Consider the following 21116-nt stretch of genomic DNA (forward strand, 5'->3'; position numbering starts at 1 on the left):
TTGTGTCAGGGTTATTACAGAACTGCCAAAGGCCCCTGACATGGTTCATGTAACGATTACTAGGTTGCATCAGTAAGTAGTAACCGGGACCAACGGCTTAACGTGCCTTCCGAAGCACGGATTATCTTACTTTCGGACAATCAGGTGATCAACCTGTAATGTCCTAACCAAACTAGTGATTTTTGTGATATATCCCCACCGGGATTCGAACCCGGGGCCTCCGGATCGTGAGCTCAACGCTCAACCACTGGACCACGGAGGCCGTTAATAAATTATTTAACTTCTTTTTTAATTTCCTACAATGAACTTTCAGAAACGAAAAGAGAGATACGCATCTCGCGGTTGAAATGACGACGCAACATTAACAAATTACCAAAGCGATGTTGTCGCAATAACGCAAGCGACAGTACGACGTCGCATCTGTCAAAACGTCGTTCTCATTTCACATAACGACAATATTATTGACGCTTCTACTAATTAAAATCGAGGATCGACGTCGCCCTCGAATATAGCGGTTTGACCTTATAGATGCTTACCGCTTTTTATGTTCTTTACACACGTAATTAAGCAATATATTAAAGAAAAAATACTGCTTAATACAAGCTGTGCCTCCCCGCATTTCCTATAGACATCGATGCAGTCCATAACCATTTTTATTGTAGTTCAAAAATTTTAATTTCATCCTCAGTTCGGGCGAGATGTAAATGCTATTTACGTCTTTATTCATGAATATATTTATAATGTTGTTTCGTTCTTAATTTCAATCATCTTCGATAATTTGTAACGTTATGTTGGTTAAACTGATGAAATCATCTGTGTGAGTCATGCATTGTAAGACGGTTTTATAACGATAGTACACGATCTAAGTAACTTCATAATCTGAAGCGTTCGTATGTTTATTTTCTTTAAAGTAGTTTTCAAATAAATTCTCTCGCTCTCCTATAGATCTTTTGCGTACATCAAACCTCCAATTGCATAATTAAAGTCTATGATAGGTACCTATTGAAATTCTTCTCTAAATTTGTGCAGACATTCCCCCATTTCTTAGTGGGCACAGTCAAAAATTAAACCGATCGCACAAGCGATAAAAGTAAGGCAATTTAATAGGATAGAACTTTGCCGACTCTTTCCCGGCACTTAATTACATTCAGCCTTAATTGAAAGTTTCAGCCACAAAATCGCTGACGATTAGTCTGCGTTTTTCCGACGTTTTGTCGGCGATTAGTCGAAAATTTTAGACGTTCTAATTTTGGATTATTCAAATGTATTTGAAATTGATGCTTTTTTTATTTTAAAATTGTAGTGAGCTGCAATTAACTGATTTTGTTTCTTTTTTCAATATTCTCAAATAAAATCGCTACTATTATAAAAAAAAGATAATCAAATAATTGCATTAAGTACTCATATATTTTCTTAGCCTATTTACATAGATACCTACCCGACACAGTAGTTGTTTAGATATTTACATTTGCTCTACATTTCCCACACACTAAGCGGCGTTTTATCCCAAATTGTTTACCTAAATACATAATTAACACGACCAATTGCTCCGAATAGCTTTACGAAACTTTTCTAATTAATACTGGAAGGTAGACTAGCTGTGTTAATTGCTGCTAACTTCGCGTCGTGCCTGCAAAGGTACTGATTAGAGTGAATATAGGCAACAGTCACGTCCAAACGCGATTCCTATCTGGAAACTTTTCCAATTTTCTACAATTACCCCCGTACTCCAATCGCTTAGTTGTTGTCTTGAATACATTTTAGAACTAACATCAAATTGTTCGTGACTTTAAATATAAATTTAAAATAAAGTATAAAAGTATAAAATAAATATGCAATAAAATACTTTATTAAACGGTACCTAGTACATACTCAGATCAAAAAAGTTTATTACAATAAAGTTTAGATCCCTTTCTCTTACTTAAGTTACTTTACTTATAGATTTTAAATACTAAACTTTGCTTTACAAATAGTATTTTAATTTATGAACGTCTCTTTTTAAAACTTGATATTTACTTTCTAATAGGTACATATATCGTTACCTGCCTTTCCTCAATTTTGTCAGTGCGCCATCGAAACCTTGAAAACATCTGTGCATCACTTCCTACTTTTAAACACATGTTTAAACTTTTTGAGTCTGATAGAAGATTCCTATTGTCTTTTAAATATAGGTCAAATGTATTCTCTTTTGTATTTCTTTAAACAGTAGGTACATGTCACCAAAGACAAATGTAAGGAAGTCGCTATAAAAAGTATAACGACACATAGTTACCTACTCGCACACAAAAACATTAACCAAACCCCTAAAAATTCCACAAAAAGGAACTGTACAAGCAAATATGATTGCTCCGACCCTTCGCATCATGAGAAGGGTCGACTGTAAAAAAAGTAAAAATAAAGGTCCCGACAAGACTTTCAAAGAACTTTTGCTTTTTAACCAGTCGGTCGCTAACTTTAAATTGGTTTCACCATCCTCGCTGGAATGGCGAAACTAGCAGGAAACTCTCGCCGTAATAATGTACTTTGTACTTTGGTACAGGAGTTCGCTTTTGTATTGAACTTTACATATACACCTACTCAATATATAGCAATAGTTAACACACAGTTCCTCGGAAGGTAACTTGGTAAGTGACAAAGTTTTGGAAATTCCTTGTAGTGACATTTTGTGTTTAGTCTGGGAAAGTTGGTTAATTAGATGGTTGATGCCAGAGAATTTAGTTCAGAAAATGTGCAGTAGCATTGGGTTACTTATCATTATATTAAAAGTATAGAAGGAAAAGTACTTTTTTATAGATTCTTGTATTGAATAAGTGCACTTTGGGTATTTTGCTGTTAAAACGTTTCCCTTGAAATGCATTTGAATTAAAAGCTCATACACGATCTTGTAGAAGTTACCCAGACAAAAGACTATGTGGTATAACCGTTATTACAAAATGGAACAAATCATCATCCAGATATAGAATTAACCCACTTAGATAACAACAGTGTAAGAACAGACATCACCGTCAAATAGGAAATCTAAATCATCCCAAGTAAAATGATTCATTTACATCAATAAAATTCGCGAGAGACGATTCAAGGTCGTAAATGTCATAAAATTATTTATTCAACCAAACCCTTGCCCGAGTTTGTTTATACGAGTATTAATTTTGATTTATTGTTGTTCGTATCTTCTTAATGTGTGTATGTATGGTTCATAAAATGTTTTATGGGACATTCGACGGCGCGACCTGAGAAAATGCTTTTATAGGAGTCTAAGCGCCTCTTGAAATTAATATTCTTGTAAGGTGTGATAAGTGTGTTGAAATTGCTTCTTGTATCAACTGTGATTACACTAATGAGTTTTACTCAGACACTTTTATGGGAAAACTATCAATTTACCCTCTATATAAGGCTGGAGAATGGTATAATTATTTTAATGGATGGAACTTTCCAACGCGTAGGTTGGTTACAAAAGACTTGATAACATATTGCGGGCTAGAGTGGCTCTCCTCTCACTTCTATTTTTGCATAATAATTAGATTACTATAACCTTTGAATTTAATTTCTACTAATTTTGATATTTATAATCATTTAAGCGCTTTACCGCGTTTTAGGTTTAGATGTATCAAAAATGAAATGTTATTTGTGAGTGTACGTAGATGTGAGTCCATACTCAGCTCATTTAGAAGCTGCATAAAGTAGATGTTATGCGGAAACTATAATGTAACTAGTTTACTTTTTAGATCAATCGGAAAATTGATACAGATCCCTACACATCAGTAAACTTATATATAAATTAAGTGGCGTACCTAACTGATTTAAAGCTTTAAGTATTTTCTTTATGATGTTGAAAGCGTTTATCCGTGAGAATTGCGAAAACTAGAGAGGATGTTGGGGAGGCCTTAGCCTAATCGGGTATGGGACAATCCAGGCTAAATAATACAGATAGAAGAAAGTTTCTGATATATATAATTTTTGAGTAAAATATTTTTAATGCATGACCAATGATACAAAAAAAAATACATAAAACAAATTAATGTAGAATTCAGGTATACCTTCGTACCATTTGGAACCTAACCTTATAAGTATGTTCAGTCTGACGTTGCATGCGACTTGAAAAGGCAAACGCCCTTGTTAAATCAGCCTTCTTATGACTCAGAGTTTGGTCAAAGATTATCCAATACGATACACTTTATAGAATAGGTACTAAAAACGATTGGAAAACTACGTATTGAAATAAAAATGATTTAAGCAAACTAAAAGAAATAGTAGAATCATTAGTACAGTCACGAATACTATTAATGTATACACTTTGAAACCACGTCACATTTACTTGTTTGACAAATTGAACCATAAGTCTCATTAAATGTCAAATATGATAGTGCGACAGGGTTCTAAAGTGGGTACATGATATTGCTCATGATTACAAACATAAGATCACGCCAACAGACAGGCAGAGACTACCGAGTTCCATTTACCATAAAACCCCGACACATTTCGATTCGATAGTGTACCTAACTAACCATATTTGAATTAAAAAAATACAATATTTTTATGTGTCTGCCCATAATATCTCTATTTATTATAAATAGCAGAGTTAACTGAAAATAAGGAAAGCAAAAGAGATATTGGATGTACTTACATATCGTAACGAATCGTAATTAAAAGTGGATATAGGTTCACACTGCCAAATGTTCTGATTTTCATTTCCAAATCAACGATTTTCATGTAACTTTAGTGAATGCTGTCTAAAGAATGAATATACAATGTACTCACAACGACTGCACAAGCAATTCTATTCAAATATTTCTAAGGCAGCTTCCGCCTCACTCGGACTTTTGAGAACTCCAATACCGCTTCTGTATATTTCAAATTAGGTCACAAATTGACACCAAAACCAGTAAAAAAACCCTAAATACATCAATATCAATACCATTGAAGTCTTGAAAACGTCTTCAAAAATAATACTCACATTTTTACACACAATTTAACCACTTTTCTACAAACATTTTACTATTCACCATACACTTTTGCAACCAAAACCAAACTGAGGACGATTCGCACTTTTGACTAAAACCTGTGATTATTTCCTTCAATATAACCCCTTTGTACTGTAATTACCTTCACCATTAAACTAAAAAAAAAAAAAAAACAATTTTCGAACTGTACTGTATGGGGTATATAATAGGGTTGAAAGTAGGAGGTTGTTTAGGGCGAATGAAGAAATATTTATTACACCTCAAAGGGTTGGGTAACGGTATGATAGGTTTATGGCAGGCCGTTGTGCAATTTTCTTGCGTTGAGGTGTACAGTACTGCGATTTGTTGTGTTGATACTTTGTTCGATACTTGCCGGTAAAGAAGATGCATTAAAGTAGCTAACTCTATCATGTTTTTTCGTTGTTACGTTTCTCTATATTAAAAAAAATAGAGAACGTAACATGAAAAATAATTTACTAGTTATGTAGGTACTTATTATTTTTAGCTCTACCTATCTGAATACCCTTAACAACGACAATTGTAAATTACAGATCGGCAATAAATTAATAAAATGCCATTAATTAATGCCATTTAAAGACTGGGTTATAAGAGAAGTCTCGCAATAATTTTCGTTTACCGCATTTTGATCTTGAGTTTTGATCATCTGAAAGGTCAAGCCCGCAAAAACCGTTTTAATATAATAGTTATATATAATAGTTTTAAATATAATAGTTACTTATATATATATATATATATATAAGTAACTATTATATTTTTTTAGGTAAACGCAATTATTATCATAATTAAAACACATACACCAACGGATAACGGGATGACGGGAGTCGTCCCGTGATCATGGCACTTGCAACAGCGTTGAAATATCGGGAGTCTCATATATCTCTGATTTTAACGCGGTAAGAACCCGATATTATATGTTTTAAAAAGTACCTATTTATTATCTTTAGTGAAGATACGGTTTGAATTTATAAAAATAAAACCTTGCCAACATCAAGATACTTTTTCCAAGTACAGTTATAATGTTGACTAGTAATTAACGACTAGGCCACTAATAAACCGTAATAGTTAACAGGATATTAACAATACCAGTATTGTCTTGTCATACAACCCTTTCACAGGTACAGGAAAACTGTTAAAACACCTTTGTCACACACCAAAGAACGCTTAAAAGATTCACTGTAAAACTGTTTAGAAGAGACAATTTTGACTTAAAGATTATGAAAGTCCTAGACAATTTAAAACGAGAGACAGGATGTGATTAATTTGCATAAATTTAAAAAATATAATCACAACACATGATACACTAAATAGTAAAAACATAATCTGACTACATTATTTTGACGGTAATTTTCAGTAAGATGGGTAAGAATGGAAAATGAAAGTAAGGGTCTCAAAACAATGTTTAAGTTACAATAACAAAAATATAATTAAAAGTACATCATAAATATTTATTTAGAACACTTATCATAGACGACGAAATCGACACTAAATTCGTCACTTTTAAAAATAATTGTTTTATAATTCTGACTCCTCCAACAACCCTCTTACCCCCGATAGAGAAAGCGCAATAAAGCGAAAACAACGGAATGCGTCGTTTTTTTCATTGTTTGAGGAACCGTTTTCTCAGGTACCGTACTTGTTTGTGGTAAATCATGTTCTTTAGGGCTTACCTCTGCAGACTATTTAAGAGCGTCTCTAATGTTCACTAACTCCTCTATTGGACTGTGAGGAAAGAGTAACAGAATGCGTTCGGCTGTTCGTCATACTGAGCATGTTGTAACAGTCAACTAAGGAATTTTGTCCGTCAGAGTGGACCATCTTTTATGAGCGATGGGCAACTGGTGGATGGGCAACATTTTAAATGTTTTTTTTTTTTGTTTTTATAGCACTTACTTGTGCTTAGCGCCCGTGCTCGTCTTGCCCGTGCGGCGTCAGCTTAATGTCGTTACATAGATCGAAAGAATTTAGCATGGACAAATTCAAAAATATCTTTATTCAGTAGGTAACATAGTTACACTTTGAATTGCAATTTTTACATAACGAACGTCTCATCCGCCTAAAACTACTGCAGCTTCTCACAACCTGTATAGCCGGGTAAAAGAAGCTGCAAGAAAAACCTCGGCACAGGGCCCTAAACGTTCTTTAAAAAATAAAATAAACATAAAATAATAAAAGGACAAGATGAAGATCCGGTGGTGTAATGGTTAACATGCTCGGTCTATGGGACGTGTAATGTAAAAGACATGCCACTTTAACACACTTAATTTGCAGTCAATATTTAGTGCTTAAGTCCAACACTGGTAAAAATTGTGATCGATAAAAACAAAATTGTCAATTCGTAAGCTCTACATTGAGATGGCGCAGAATCAATATGGTTTTCAATTTGAATTCCCACAATAAAGACTACGATCTGAAAACTAGATGAAAATAAAAAAGTAAATATCGGTAGGTGGTCCATTTCAAAACTCGCACCCATTATTTCTATAGGGGTAAGTAGAGACGCAAGTTGTCAGAGCATAGCTTTCAGCCACTCGTCATCTCCCTAGTATTATCCCGGTTTTCACCGGGTCCGTTTACCTAACCTGAAGATTAAACAGATCCGGTTTTTTACAGAAGCGACTGCCTGTCTGACCTTCCAACCTGCGAAGCGAAAACCAGCCTAGTACAGGTTAGGTCACATACCTCCGTAAATGCATTTCTCGGGAATATGGGTTTCCTCTCGATGCGACGTTTTCCTTCACCGCTGAGCACGTGATAATCAAATATGATTCAAACGTGAATTCGAAAACAAATTCGACAATCATCGGTTTAGGCCTGTGCTGGATTCGAACCCGCGACCTCAAAGTGAGAGGCAAGCGTTCTACCAACTGCGCTACCACGGCTCCACATAGCATAGCATTTTGCAAAGCTTGCAGCCACTATAGTTGATAATGAAATTAATAGACATAAAACATAAACAGCCTATATACGTCCCACTGCTGGGGGCAGGCATCCTTTCGATCAATAGAAGGGTATGGAGCATAGTCCACCATGCTACAGCTTTGCGGGTTGGTGGAGGCGCTTTAGGTGATAGTAGCCAGGACCAACGGCTTAACGTGCCTTCCAAAGAGCGTCATTTACATTTGCGTATAACATTTTTGACGATATTACGAGTATTTACTTATAATAACTAATAACATTAAGTTACTTACCTTGTAGATTTTTAAGTTTATATTCCAACTAGAAACCTTACTTTTGTAAAACTCCCCAGCTCCATCTGTCCATCAAAACGAGAACTAGCTTCAGTTTAGTAAAATACAGTAGCACCATCTTGGGGGACTGTCTGTATTTGCAATACAATGCTACCCTTGCCAATAACCCCGTCTGCAATGAGGGGTGACAAATACTGAACTATTACGTGTCGATGTTGCTATTGCCATGCAGAGTCGCCTTAAATCTTTGTTTTTTCGTCTTTATATCAGCGGGCTTAGCACTGTAAGCGCGCGACTCTTTCTCGCCTCGACATACGTCACCCGTCACTCTCTCACAGTACTGCACAGAAAGAGACAGATAATCTCTGTCGCGGTGAGAAAGAGTAGCGTGCTTATACAGTGCTAAGCCCGCTGGTTGTAATGTATGAACCTTATACCAGGTTTGCCGAGGATAAAAACCGACCTTACAGTTTAACCTACACGAGATCTATGTTTATGAATCGAAAATACCACGTGTTTATGCAATTAAAAATATAGACTTGAAATAACCTTTTCGTCATACCTATCCATCTTAGCTTAACTTCGTATCAAAAGTGACTGCAAGTTGATTCCGAGTGTGAGATACTCGTAACTACTCGTAGCTTTTCGTCCGCAATTTCATCTACGTGGACTTCGGTGATCGCGCGCGACAATTTTTTCCAACCCCTTTTTACCCCTTTAAAATTCTAGCTTGTTTTTAGAATAAAAGCTATTCTATGGTCTTCCCAATGTCTCAAACTATTTCTATACAAAATTTCATCGCAAACGGTTCAGCGCTTTAAGCGGTTGTAGGTAGAGTTACTTTCGAATTTGTAAATTTAGGATGTAGGTAGGTATAATAATGTAGGTGTGGGTGTCTGTATTTCATGTAGGTAACAACCTAACTCCTTAAGTGTTTAGTAACATAACAATTATCGAAAGCAGGTGCTTTATGCAATTAATAAAGCTTGTTTACTCATAAGTGAAAATAAGCAATAAATATTTTTCCTTTCCGTAATAGTTGTCACGTTAGCTGGCTGTACAGTTGTAACAATGTAACTTTATAATGAGTCGGTTATGTAAATATTTCATATAATTTTAGCACACCTTAGTGTAGTTTTATGGGATGTTAATATTAGTGGAAAAAAAAACACGTTTGTCGTAAATTTTACAGCGCTTGCCATTGGTTTACGTATTATAATTAAACAACAAATGTACCTTATCAGCTGCAATTGCTTTATAAAAGCATTTCGTAAGTGCAAAAATTAAAATGAAGCTATAGAAAAAAGTATTTTTCTTTTGCAAACTGCCGCAGCTTTACCCTATGCCTTCTGACTATAAGAAGAGCTAATAGCTGAGCTGCGAAAAAAAACATTTAAGTATGGAAGGCCTCGATCTTTCTATAAGTCAAAAAAGATTTATTTCAACTTTTAATGTAAATAAAACGTGATAATTATTACTCTTATATACTTACCCATCGGCAATTTCTTTATTAGTTTTATTCCCGTTTCTTGATCTCGATAGCGTTTTAATATGTTTAACTCGTTGCGTTTTGCCAACGTTTATAAGAAGAGATTGGCTTATCAAGAGATATGTCCAAACCTAATAATAAACTGGCAACATTACGATGTTGCTTGAGGCATAACACATGTATTTAATCACTTGGAATTTGATTATCTCTATTGCAAAAGATATATTGCGTGGATATATCAAGGCTGTATGTACTTCTATACTTTCGATTATAAAATACATTCGTTTGAATTGCAATGGTTAATATAGACATAGCAATAAATCTATTTTGATGTAATCGGGTCGTGCTTACTTATTATTGTTATTAGAGTATTCTAGGATGAAATATATCGATATGAAAACGTGGACTGGAATCGCTATTTGTGTATGTATTTGGGTCCTTCTGTTTGTGAACTTCAGCGACTGTACGCGAAATTATTTGTTGTCAGTTCGAAGGATTGCAATTATTTTGGTTCCTAACTTATTCTAAGTGGCTGTTTAGTTCTTCTAAAGTTAATTTGGAAATAAAGTAAACGTTAGGTACTCAGAGGTTAAACGTGAAGTAAAATTGGAAAATTATCTTTCGATTAGATGTGTCAATGTCTAACATCGTGGTTGAGTAGATATGTATCTTTAAGTACCATATATCATTCGTTGGATCAATGGTTGAATTTATCTATTCATTTCATACTAGACGTGTTGTAGGTATATTACCGTACAACTTTGTATCGAAACTTTATAATAATTACACAATATTAACCAAATCACGTCTGAACAACCCCACCCGCCCAAAAATCATATGAGCCTATGAAAATCTTTAATTCAACATTCAAAACCGGCGTAAATCACGCGGTTCGAGAAAAGCGCCCGGAATCACGACACCGTACACCGTATATTGTCTAAATAATGATTCCATTCTCACGTTCTTCAGATTTACAACCGCATACAACGTCGCTAAAAGACTCCATAATGACACCTACCGCAGCTTTTTGGACCTTAATTTTTTTCACACGCAACCTTTAGAATTTTTATCACGTAAATTTTCCGCTTGAAAGGGAAACGCTATTGTCATTCCGTATGAATCGCTCGTTTCCTCACGAACACGTGTTTAGGGATATATATTTAATATATACAATATATAGTTAATATATACGCGTATTTATTTCAGTCACGCAATATCGTATCGGAGTTTTGAATTTTCGTAGTTACAGCAAGTGAGGTTGGCAGTGGCTCAATTACTTGTTATTTATTGGGGAGCAACACGAATATTGAGACTTTGATATATGGGTTGCTATTATTTATTGTTTAACTTACTTACTTCTAGTAATTGCTTCTGTAATATTCCCTTAAAATTGTCTAAATGTATATAAGTAATTATACAATATTCATACACCTTATTCGTAAAAATTATTATAAAAAAAATAAACAACTAAAATGTATGTTTATTATTTCTGACCTTAAAAGTAACAATATTTATGGTTGTATACTAAAAGCATATGAAAGAAAAAGAAAAAAAAATATCAAATCCAAATTGATCACATGATCTAATAAAAAATATAATTTTGAATGAAACCTTGGTATTACAACAGATACGATTTGCATTACGTCTACTGCAGATCCTAAACGATTGAAGAATATTAACATTTTACTAGGAATTTGTTTCTACCACTATACTACTGTTTCTCATATATTTCTCACGAAAACCTGAATATAAAAAGTAAATACATTATTTTTTCCTATAACTCGCAAATTGATAACTACTACCTTTCATTGTCTATTCTCTTTCTGTAATCTTCTTCTTCTTCTCTAGTTTGCATTGTAAGATCAACAACCGACCTTTTCACCTTTTCTGTTGTACAAAGCTTAAGTTCTAGCGAAAACAGCTCTACTTTTGGCTTTATGAATAAACATAAGTATAAATCTTGTGTCTTAAAAAACTTATTCAAAATTATATACATCGATTTAAAAAAAAGGCATTGAATGTTCAGTAAGTAGGTATTATTTAAAACAAACAAGTTATTTAATTCTAAATCCTAGGAACCATCCATGGATACAAAAACATTCATATTTGGACAGCTTTGGCTAAGTTCACCTTTGGCTATGTTTTTTTCCCGATTCCGTATTTATTAAGTGAGTTTTCAATGAGTTTCATACAATAGTAGTATCAGTTTGCGACCCCGCACGACCACTACGAAGCCTGAATGGTTCACGCTCTGATATTACGGACATTTCTTACTTCTTTCCTTTCAGGCATTCTCGCACTTCCTCCCAAGACTTTCTTCCTTTACTAGTTTTATTTTGATGTTTTTCTGTTTTTTATTGTTTGCTACAGTTAATGTTCTTCTATATTTTTGCTACTTAACGTTCTTCTAAAAATGGTACGTACCTAAAATATGTACAATTTTGTAAATTATCATAATGAGAATAAAATAGAATTTACTAACGTCTTATTCGAATAATGTTTTGAGAATACGTGGTGGAAGAAATAAATGCTCTTAATAAACATAAGACAAATACAATAATTCAAATTGAACTATTATTAACACGTTCATTGATATAATCTCCTAGATTCTTTTTAAATAATATAGGCTCGCGATTGACCAAAATCTCACCTGATAGTAAGTGACGATGTGGTCTAGGGTGGATCACGCTTACCTAGCAAATGCCTATTGACTCTAGTTTTAAAGACTCCCAATTAATTACATTATTTTTATTCTCATTGATAATTAGCTTTTACTAGCGGTTAACTAGCTAGTGTCTACTAGAAAATAGGCTTATTTGGTCTCACTGCTGAGTAAAGGTTTTGAATCTCCGCGTCTCTCCACATCTTAATTGCAATATTGACGCCAAATAGTTTTCTTTTACAAAACTTAAGTTTTTCATTTTCAAAATAAGTAAAACTTGGTACAAAACCGTGAATGCAACTTCACGACAAGGGCTTCTATGCACTTAATAAAGTGCACTATCCCTTTGCGTAATTCAGACACCCCGCGAGAGATGGCGACAGCTTCCATACATTACATTTTCATCTCATAATTTACATCTATTAAAATACTCTAACAATCAATCTATTACTAAAATTTAAATTGTCGCGTATTATTTTTTATTTTATACTTACTTAAATAGTACCTATGAATATAGCAGGTAAAAATAATATTGCAGAAGGCCAAAAAGGGTTGCAAAGGTTCGTCCTTTGTGTGAGTACTTTGATAAAAGTTTGCATGAAAAACGACAGATGTCTCTGCTAGTGTCATCTGCTTCAGATAAGAAACTAGGGTTGGAACTTTAAAGTTAGTTATGCTATGTGAATACTCTATGTATAGTTTTCGATATAAGTAGGTACCTACATTTAATTTTTCTTTCATGATATGTGAACTACTTTAATCCAAAATAAGAATCTGGGAACGTACATTGTATTATAGATTAAAAAACCTTTTGAGGGTAGGTAGAGTGACTTATTGAAACATTATGGAAAGTAGTGAGTTTTCTTTTTGTTTTATTATAATATGAAACTTTTGTAAACAGGTATAGTACAGTACCTAGATAAGTATAAAACATGGTATGTTTTCTATCTGAGATATCTGTTCTTTTATTTTCTCCATCCGTGAGTTTCGTCACATAAAAAAGAACGTGGATAAAATTCTAAACAGCTCTATCCAGTGGCATATTTCGCTAAATAAGAAATACCTTACGCCGCCCGTCCGATAAAGTCGTGCCTTTGGACAATGCAGCTGAGACTGAAACTATAATTTTCTCACACTACATGGAGGGGAAGAATGTCGGAAAATGAAGAACATGTATCGTCTAAATGTCGCGTAAAAGCATTGCGAGCGAAAAGTCGCTAAATTTGAGTCGTTCGTGGAGGCTTTTGAGGAAAGCCCGTAGCTGGTGTTATAGGCATTGAGAGGGCGGGAGGGAGCCTCTATCGGCACTTTACACGCTCTAGCGGAGCTAACCTCCGCCCAAACGTAATAACCCGCCGCCTGTTCTCTGTTTCAATTTGTTCCCAAATTGAAATTGTTTTTATTTGAATAATATTGCTATGTACGGGGACGTGTTGCGGGATAGTTATTGCATTATTGTCAGAGTATTTTTTATTATCATTTTCGCGGTTTTTGAGGACGTATTTTAAGTTGGAGCGATTTCTGATTGGGTTATGGATAGACGGACTCTAATAAGAAAAATCAAGTTCGATAGTTCTTCTTCTGTCGTTTGCTACTTCTGACCACGCTACAGTCGAGGGTCTGGCGGAGTTCTGCGTTGCTCTAAGCAGTCAAGTTTTTTTTTATGCAGCAGCAATATCTTTATGCCGAATCCCTTTTGATGCAGTCTGACATTATGACAAACAACAAGTATTTATACTTACATTAATCATAGCACTAGGAAGCATACGCCTTTTGACTGACACCTATACTTACTTATCTATAACACAAAAAGCAACAAAACAGTTAGTACGAAACGCGGCCATTAATGTACTAATAATATTAAAAATAAACTTATTGAAACATACATAAGTACTTACATTAAACTCACACTTCGATTCTGCATAGTTGCCTTCTCTTGCTTCCTCCACATTCATCAATCGTTGCATACACGCGAGCCGGTTCAGAGTAGATCGTACTGATATTTCCGGGTGACCGTGACCGGGTGAGAGCCTTCAGCGCCCCCCATTTGTCCGGCCAAGTAGTTAATGCCATCTGTGGCAAATTTACAATAAGTCACGCCAAAAAAAAACTGATATTTCGTTCGTTTTTTTTAAGGAAATACCCAATAACTAATAAAAGTTATTCAAAATAATAACTTTTAATTAACTATTACTTATTGTGTCGTTAACCTACAACGGATGCTTACGGGCAGCTTGATCACCTCCACCAACGCGCAGTGGAGCAGCGTGGTGGAACATCCTAAATACCTTTTAATCATTATTATACTTTATAGTGTTGATCTACTAGATGTGGCGAACACATAATCTACATACAAAACACTTACAAGCTTAAATAATAAAAGATTAAAGACATAAATATATGATTAGAGCACAGTTATTCATAAACGAGCGTCATTGTTACACAATTCCCCGTGCTTGAGAGGAGATCTGCATCCTTTATCGGGAGGGGGGTGAGCAGGGAGCTGGAAAAATTGCACATAAATATTGAAGCTGCCACTTACACGTGCGCCCACCGCCGAACGGTGGCTTAGTGTGGATACGCTTGTATTTTTTCCTATTATTTTTGTGAAATAGATATATTTTTTTAAATGTAAGAAGTTAGATGAGTTTAACATATTTTATGGTATTTTAATAATTGATTGTCCATAATGTTCATTTAAAAAATTGTAGTTGAATACGAAAAAATATTAGAAAATGTTTTAAATCTAGCTATGCAAAGTACCTATGTAATTCTTTGCTAATACCAAAATTGATCTATCGATATTGTATACGAAAACATAGCACGTTTCATTATGGCTATTTAAAATGAAAAACATGTCTTAGGTAATGTGCTCTAGTGAAGTACGTGTGTTGTTTAATGGATCAAGTTAAAATTCCATGTACTTACGCGAAACACAATCCTAAAATATTTTTCGGAGCTCTCTCGGTTCTTTATGATGTAAAGAACGCATTGAAACGTGCTTCAAAATGGGAATTTGTAATTTTGAAGCAGGTGTGGATAAATTTGGCATAAATTAGTATGGGTAGGTATTCTTGATGAACGTATAATTCTTGTCATATATCAAATTATATACACACTAAAAAAATATGTAAGTCTTTTAGGGAACCTTTGGAGAAGGCGCACTCAGCGGCGGTCTTCTTTGGCTCTAGACGGACAAAATTTTAATAAACAATTTCGTTAATTAAAAAATATTTACCCAATAGCATAGAATAAAAAAATGAGATTTTAGCAAAAAATGGCTTTTGAACGGATCCATATTTTCAAATTCTACATTTGATCTTGTTTATAAGTGACGTCACTCAAGGACTCAAGTGATTGGCCGTCTATCATAAAATATGTAACGACGAAGCTAAAGGAAGAGTCACATCCACACTATTACTGCCGTTAGTGTGGCGGGAGCCCTCTTTCTTTTTCTTGTAGCAAATTTCGCAACAATCTCACTTATTATGCCACACAAATTTCCGCAACCCTCCCTCCCTCTAGACTGAAATTAAAATTTCCTACTTACACCCCCTTTTTGTATACGCGTAGAATAGCTAAATAAATATTCCTACTTACTTAGGCATCTACAGTAGAACTTAATCTACGGTTATGTCAAGGGTTGAGTACGGTTACACTTGTAAGAAACAAATTAGAAGTAAAAAACTGTAGAGTTCATTTTACTATGATACATTTCGTATTTGAATTTTTGTATGTGTGATTACAATTCCTAAATACTAAAGTATTTCTGCCTGTAACCTATTATGAAGGGATCTATCAAATTTAAAATAATCTATCTAGCCTAACAAAATGTATCCTCAATTTCTATACGTATAAGTATATTGTCAGATCAGATATTGTTTAATATTGTGTATGTTTTGTGTGTGTGCCATAAAGTATATTTGATTAACGGCCTCGGTGGTCCAGTGGTTGATCGTTGTGCTCACGACCCGGAAATCCCAGGTTCGAATCCCGGTGGGGACAAATCACAAAAATCACTTTGTGATCCCTAGTTTGGTTAGGACATTAGGTACAGGCTGATCACCTGATTGTCCGAAAAGTAAGACGATCCGTGCCTCGGAAGGCACTTTAAGCCGTGGGTCCCGGTTGTTACTTACTGATGTAAGTACGTAGTCGTTACATGAGTCACGTCAGAGGCCTTTGGCGGCTCAATAATAACCCTGACACCAGGGTTGATGAGGTTGGTAATCCACCTCACAACCCACACGACAGAAGAAGTATATTTGATTTGATATTATAAAATGTGAACTAAACATACGTGGTGCACAACACAACGTGAGTGTAACAGGCAGGTAACAGGATCTGCGAGGAACGCCGCAATGCAGTTTTACATAATATGTTGTTGAAGTTTCCCTTAGCAATTTCCTTTCAAACAAACCTTGGAGATTTTTTTCATAAAAAATCTTTTGGCATTTATTTTTAATCTTCTTTGCAGACTTGGAAAATAAAAAAAGATTGATAGCGGTCACGTCATTATAGATGACAAATAACATGTATGCATTTCTGATAGGTTTATACCTCATGATACCCAGCCAGGCTTCTTACGGTTATTTCATAGCTTTAGAATTAAAACATTTCCTATACAAATTTAGGTAAGCCTGCTCTTTCACCGCTTTCTAAGGGTTGTAATTATTTTCATAAACATAACATTCATAAACAACCTATATACGTCCCACTACTGGACACAGGCCTCCTCTCAATCAACCGGAGGGGGTATGGAGCACACTCCACCACGCTGCTCCTCTGCGGGTATCAACCCGCAGAGTACACCATTGAATATAGCATGACCTTGGTGTTACGGTATACCATCACATGGTATCGTTTTTGTACTGTGCTTTCAATTTTTCGTTTTGTATTATTTCGTAAAAGTCGGAAGTCAGAGCGGCTACGGCTTTTATAAAGCACACAACAATATGTATATATGTACTTTGGTGTATATTTTTTTAGTTTTGACTATGACAGTTGCAATAGCATCTTTTTACCTTAATTTATTAGTGAACTTGTCATTGTAATTACATAAACATAAACTGCCTATATACGTCCCACTGCTGGGCACAGGCCTCCCCTCAATCAACCGGAGAGGGTATGGAGCATACTCCACCACGCTGCTCCACTGCGGGTTGGTGGAGGTGTTTTTACGGCTAATAGCCAGAACCAACGAGTTAACGTGCCCTCCGAAGCACGGAATCATCTTACTTTGTCAGAGAATCAGGTGATCCAAGCCTGAAAAGTCCTTATCAAAGGATAGTCTCACAAAGTGATTTCGACTATGTCCCCATCGGGGATCGAACCCAGACCTCCAGATCGTGAGCCTAACGCTCTAACCACTAGACCACGGAGGCTGTTGAAACATACCTACATGTCAATTTTTTTTAAATAATGCCTATTTCTAGCACTTGTGGTTTCTGAGATTTTGATAAGTAGGAGTGAGTCAGCCAGTTACCTTTCGCTTTTATATTACAGATTACTAAACGGATTTAATCGAACTATGTTCCATTTATCCATTCCAATTGAAGACTAACTAGCAGTCAGATTTATGCAGTGTTTTATTATTATTACTCGCCCATTTCATCCCACTGCTGGGCAAAGGCCTCTCCCATATCTTTCCACAAGTCGCGGTCTCAAGCGAGCCCCAACCAGTCCCTCCGATAACTGCCAACATCATCATACCATCTTTTTGGGGTCTACCACTATTTTTTAATTAACATAAAATGTTTTAATGGAACGATATTTTTGTTTCAGGTGAAATGTGACCAGCATCGGGTAAGTTTCAACTGAATAATAGTTATAAGTGATAAAATTAAGTACAACTTCAAGTACTCACCAGTGATTTAATACTAAAAACTTACGTGTATGTAATATGTTTATAAAGTTAAATAAAAGTACTAAGGAATTATCGTTTACATGTGTTTATTTCTTTAAAACCAAGTAGGTACGCTCACTTACCAATAAATGAAAATTATTGCATTTCTTTTAGATTATAACTATTATGAGATACTTATTTACCCATTTCCATCCAATGTGCAGATCATTTTGCCATAGTCACTACCAAACAGGACGGTAATAAATAAAAAACAATGCTGTTTCTAACGATCATTTTACGTTGCAAAAAAATAAACACATCATCTTGAAATTTCACCAACAACCCTCATAACTTACAAGACCAAACTTTCCAATGTTTTACACAGTAAGTTTTATATTGGAATTTAAAGCGCCCGATCTATAAACTGGTCGTTAAATCTCTTGGCGATAGTTGTAAATTCTCAAGGCTTGGTTTACGATGCTCCGCCCACCTGACTCCAGTGTACGATGCTGCCTTCACCAGCGATCCTCTGTAAAACTTCATCAAGGTTCTATAATCTTTTACTTAATTTTGATGTTCTGCGGGGGTTTTGGGTACAATATAGTCGTAAAACCGAATGATCTTTAAAATCCCTATTGTTTGGTTGTCTGGAAATATCAGCCTTATGAGGATAATAGATGACGAATGACTCTTGGAGTTCACACAAAAAGAAGAAAGAAGTAGTTGAAGTGAAGGTGCACTATCTCACGAGAGTGCAACGGTCTCGCTACCAGCGGGAAAGTATTCAGAATTCAGATGCTTGCATCAAATTTGTTGCGCCACCTATCCTAACCTACCCTTTAATACGTATATATCATAAGTGCATACATTTTGTTGGTGGTGCACTCGTAATGTCCTAGTGAGGAATAGAGTTTTTTAAATTAAGAATTATAAGATTAATGACCTTTTGTACCTATAAGTAGCTATTGCTATGATTGTTCTCTTGCCGATATTATCCAATAAGACGAACGTATTATTTTCCTTTCTAGTTAGAATAAGTACGTCGAGTAATATTGGAATCCATAACTAAAATACCGAAATTATCTGTACTGTACTACACTACAAGTATGTCGACGGTAAAAAGCAATCCTGCTGTAAACCACACCCTGGCCAAAAATTTTTTATTTTTGATTCGGAATCAGAAAAAAATTCTGCGTCGAATGGTCCTATTCCCATGGCTCTACGACCTCTAGAAATTTCTGTACAGCGTTGGGATTTTGCTTATTTTTCCAAAAAGACAACTGAATATTTGCTGTAAATAGCATTAAAAACAGCATTTTTCTGTGATATGTCTTTTACACCAATTTTGCTTTTGCAAATAATTTGATTTTTGTAGTTACAGCACTATTTAATGGTGAACAGTGCGGGTTACTGCATAATTGCATAACACATTTAAGTAACGTACTGTGTTTACTACATTTATTAGGCAATAATCTGTTGATCGACGTTGTTTACTACATTTTAAACAAGTATGATATTACAGACAATGACAACTTACGCCAATTTAAAAACATCGTTATTAACTGGTCATGCGCATTTACCGCCATTATAATACGCGCTCGCGCGTATATGACCGCGGGTTACCGCGTCGCTCAGTTACTCCGCGACAGTCGGGAAGGAGTGACATATTTGCTGTAACTATGTTTCGCTACCAATATGGAGTATTTTTTTTAATTATTTATTATTACTTATACGAGTGGGTCACGGGATTGTCCATTTGGAGTTGGTCTAATCCTTATTTCTGCCACTAGCGAGGTGGAGCCCACCGGGTGGTTACCCATTGGGGGAGGTCCGGTGAGCGCACGTCAGCTTGTTGCGATGGTTGAGTCCGGTTTTGGAGGGCTGCTCCGTCATATTTCTCGGTCTGAAGAAGGTGGATGCTTTGGGGCGACGCCTGTTAACTACCACTTGGAAACGTCACTTACCCTCGAAGGTGACCACAATACTAACTATTCAGCGAAGAGTAGTAGATGTGGACAGCCTCGTTCCAGTCGTTGGCAGTCCAATGGAGATGGTCAATACCGCCACTGAACTGGATTAGTAGTGAGGTCAAGCCTCTCACTATAATGTGCACCGGGTCTATCTTGCTTCTTGTAGAGTATCTGGATAGTCTGCTCCAGCATCTCCAGCTTATTCACTGTAGGAAGTAATGTCTCCGCTTGGCCTTCTTCTCCTATGGAGGGGCGGCGACCGCTGTTGTTGTTGCGGTTGGTGTTGGTCGTGGTGGTTCGAAATGCACAGCGGCAGACAGGGCAGGTTTTGCCTTCTTGCGTGAGTGCTTCGACCTGTGCGGTTTATGCCCATCTGGACGGCTGCCGCTGCCATGTGCGAATTCTGGGCTGTCAGTTTGCTGGAATGCTTCGCGACGGTAACTGCTGCTGTGGGTTTCGAGGCTCTTGCACTCGTTGATGGCGAAGTGCCCTCCATTCGTGTTGCCAGCTCGCGCACCTTTACCGGGCAGGATGAGCTGTTAGCCGGGTGAAGTCCGCTGCAGTTGCAACAGGTAGCCGGTTCCTCACGGGGACGCATGCAGTCTTTCGCCGCATGGCTCTTACCGCATCGCACGCAGGCTATGGGACGATGACAGTTGTGGCTACTGTGCCGGAATTATTGGCAGCGGTGGCACTGTGGCGCTTGGATCTTCTCTATGCTTTGACTTTTATACCGGGCATGCATAGGAGGTCGGAGGTTTCGTAGATCTTTCGTAGAACCCCAGTGTTTGCCGGATCTCCACGAAGAAGATGCAACCAGGCTTGCCTGTGCGGGCCTGGATGGGGCGGATATACTCCTGTTTGTAGCCTCGGTTCTTCAGCTCCTCCTCGAGTTTTGTGATGTCGGTATCCACCGGTAATTCGCGGGTCGCCAGTTTCAGCGAATGTTCCATCGGGGGTGTGTACGTGAACCAAAAGAG

At 36.2% G+C, this 21116-nt stretch overlaps 1 protein-coding gene across 15 annotated transcripts in view; it reads left to right on the forward strand.

Moving 5' to 3' along the window:
• Positions 1-21116, forward strand: part of LOC126370097 (homeobox protein abdominal-A homolog) — a 255549-nt gene that overhangs the window by 178670 nt on the left and 55763 nt on the right. For all 15 annotated transcript variants that reach the window (XR_007566811.1, XR_007566802.1, XR_007566798.1 and 12 more), the window contains one exon: positions 18106-18126. The gene's annotated coding sequence lies outside the window, so the exon portion shown is untranslated. The remainder of the gene's footprint in view (positions 1-18105; positions 18127-21116) is intronic.

The sequence above is a fragment of the Pectinophora gossypiella genome, chromosome 10 (genome assembly GCF_024362695.1).
Source record: "Pectinophora gossypiella chromosome 10, ilPecGoss1.1, whole genome shotgun sequence".
Taxonomy (NCBI): Eukaryota; Metazoa; Arthropoda; class Insecta; order Lepidoptera; family Gelechiidae; genus Pectinophora; species Pectinophora gossypiella.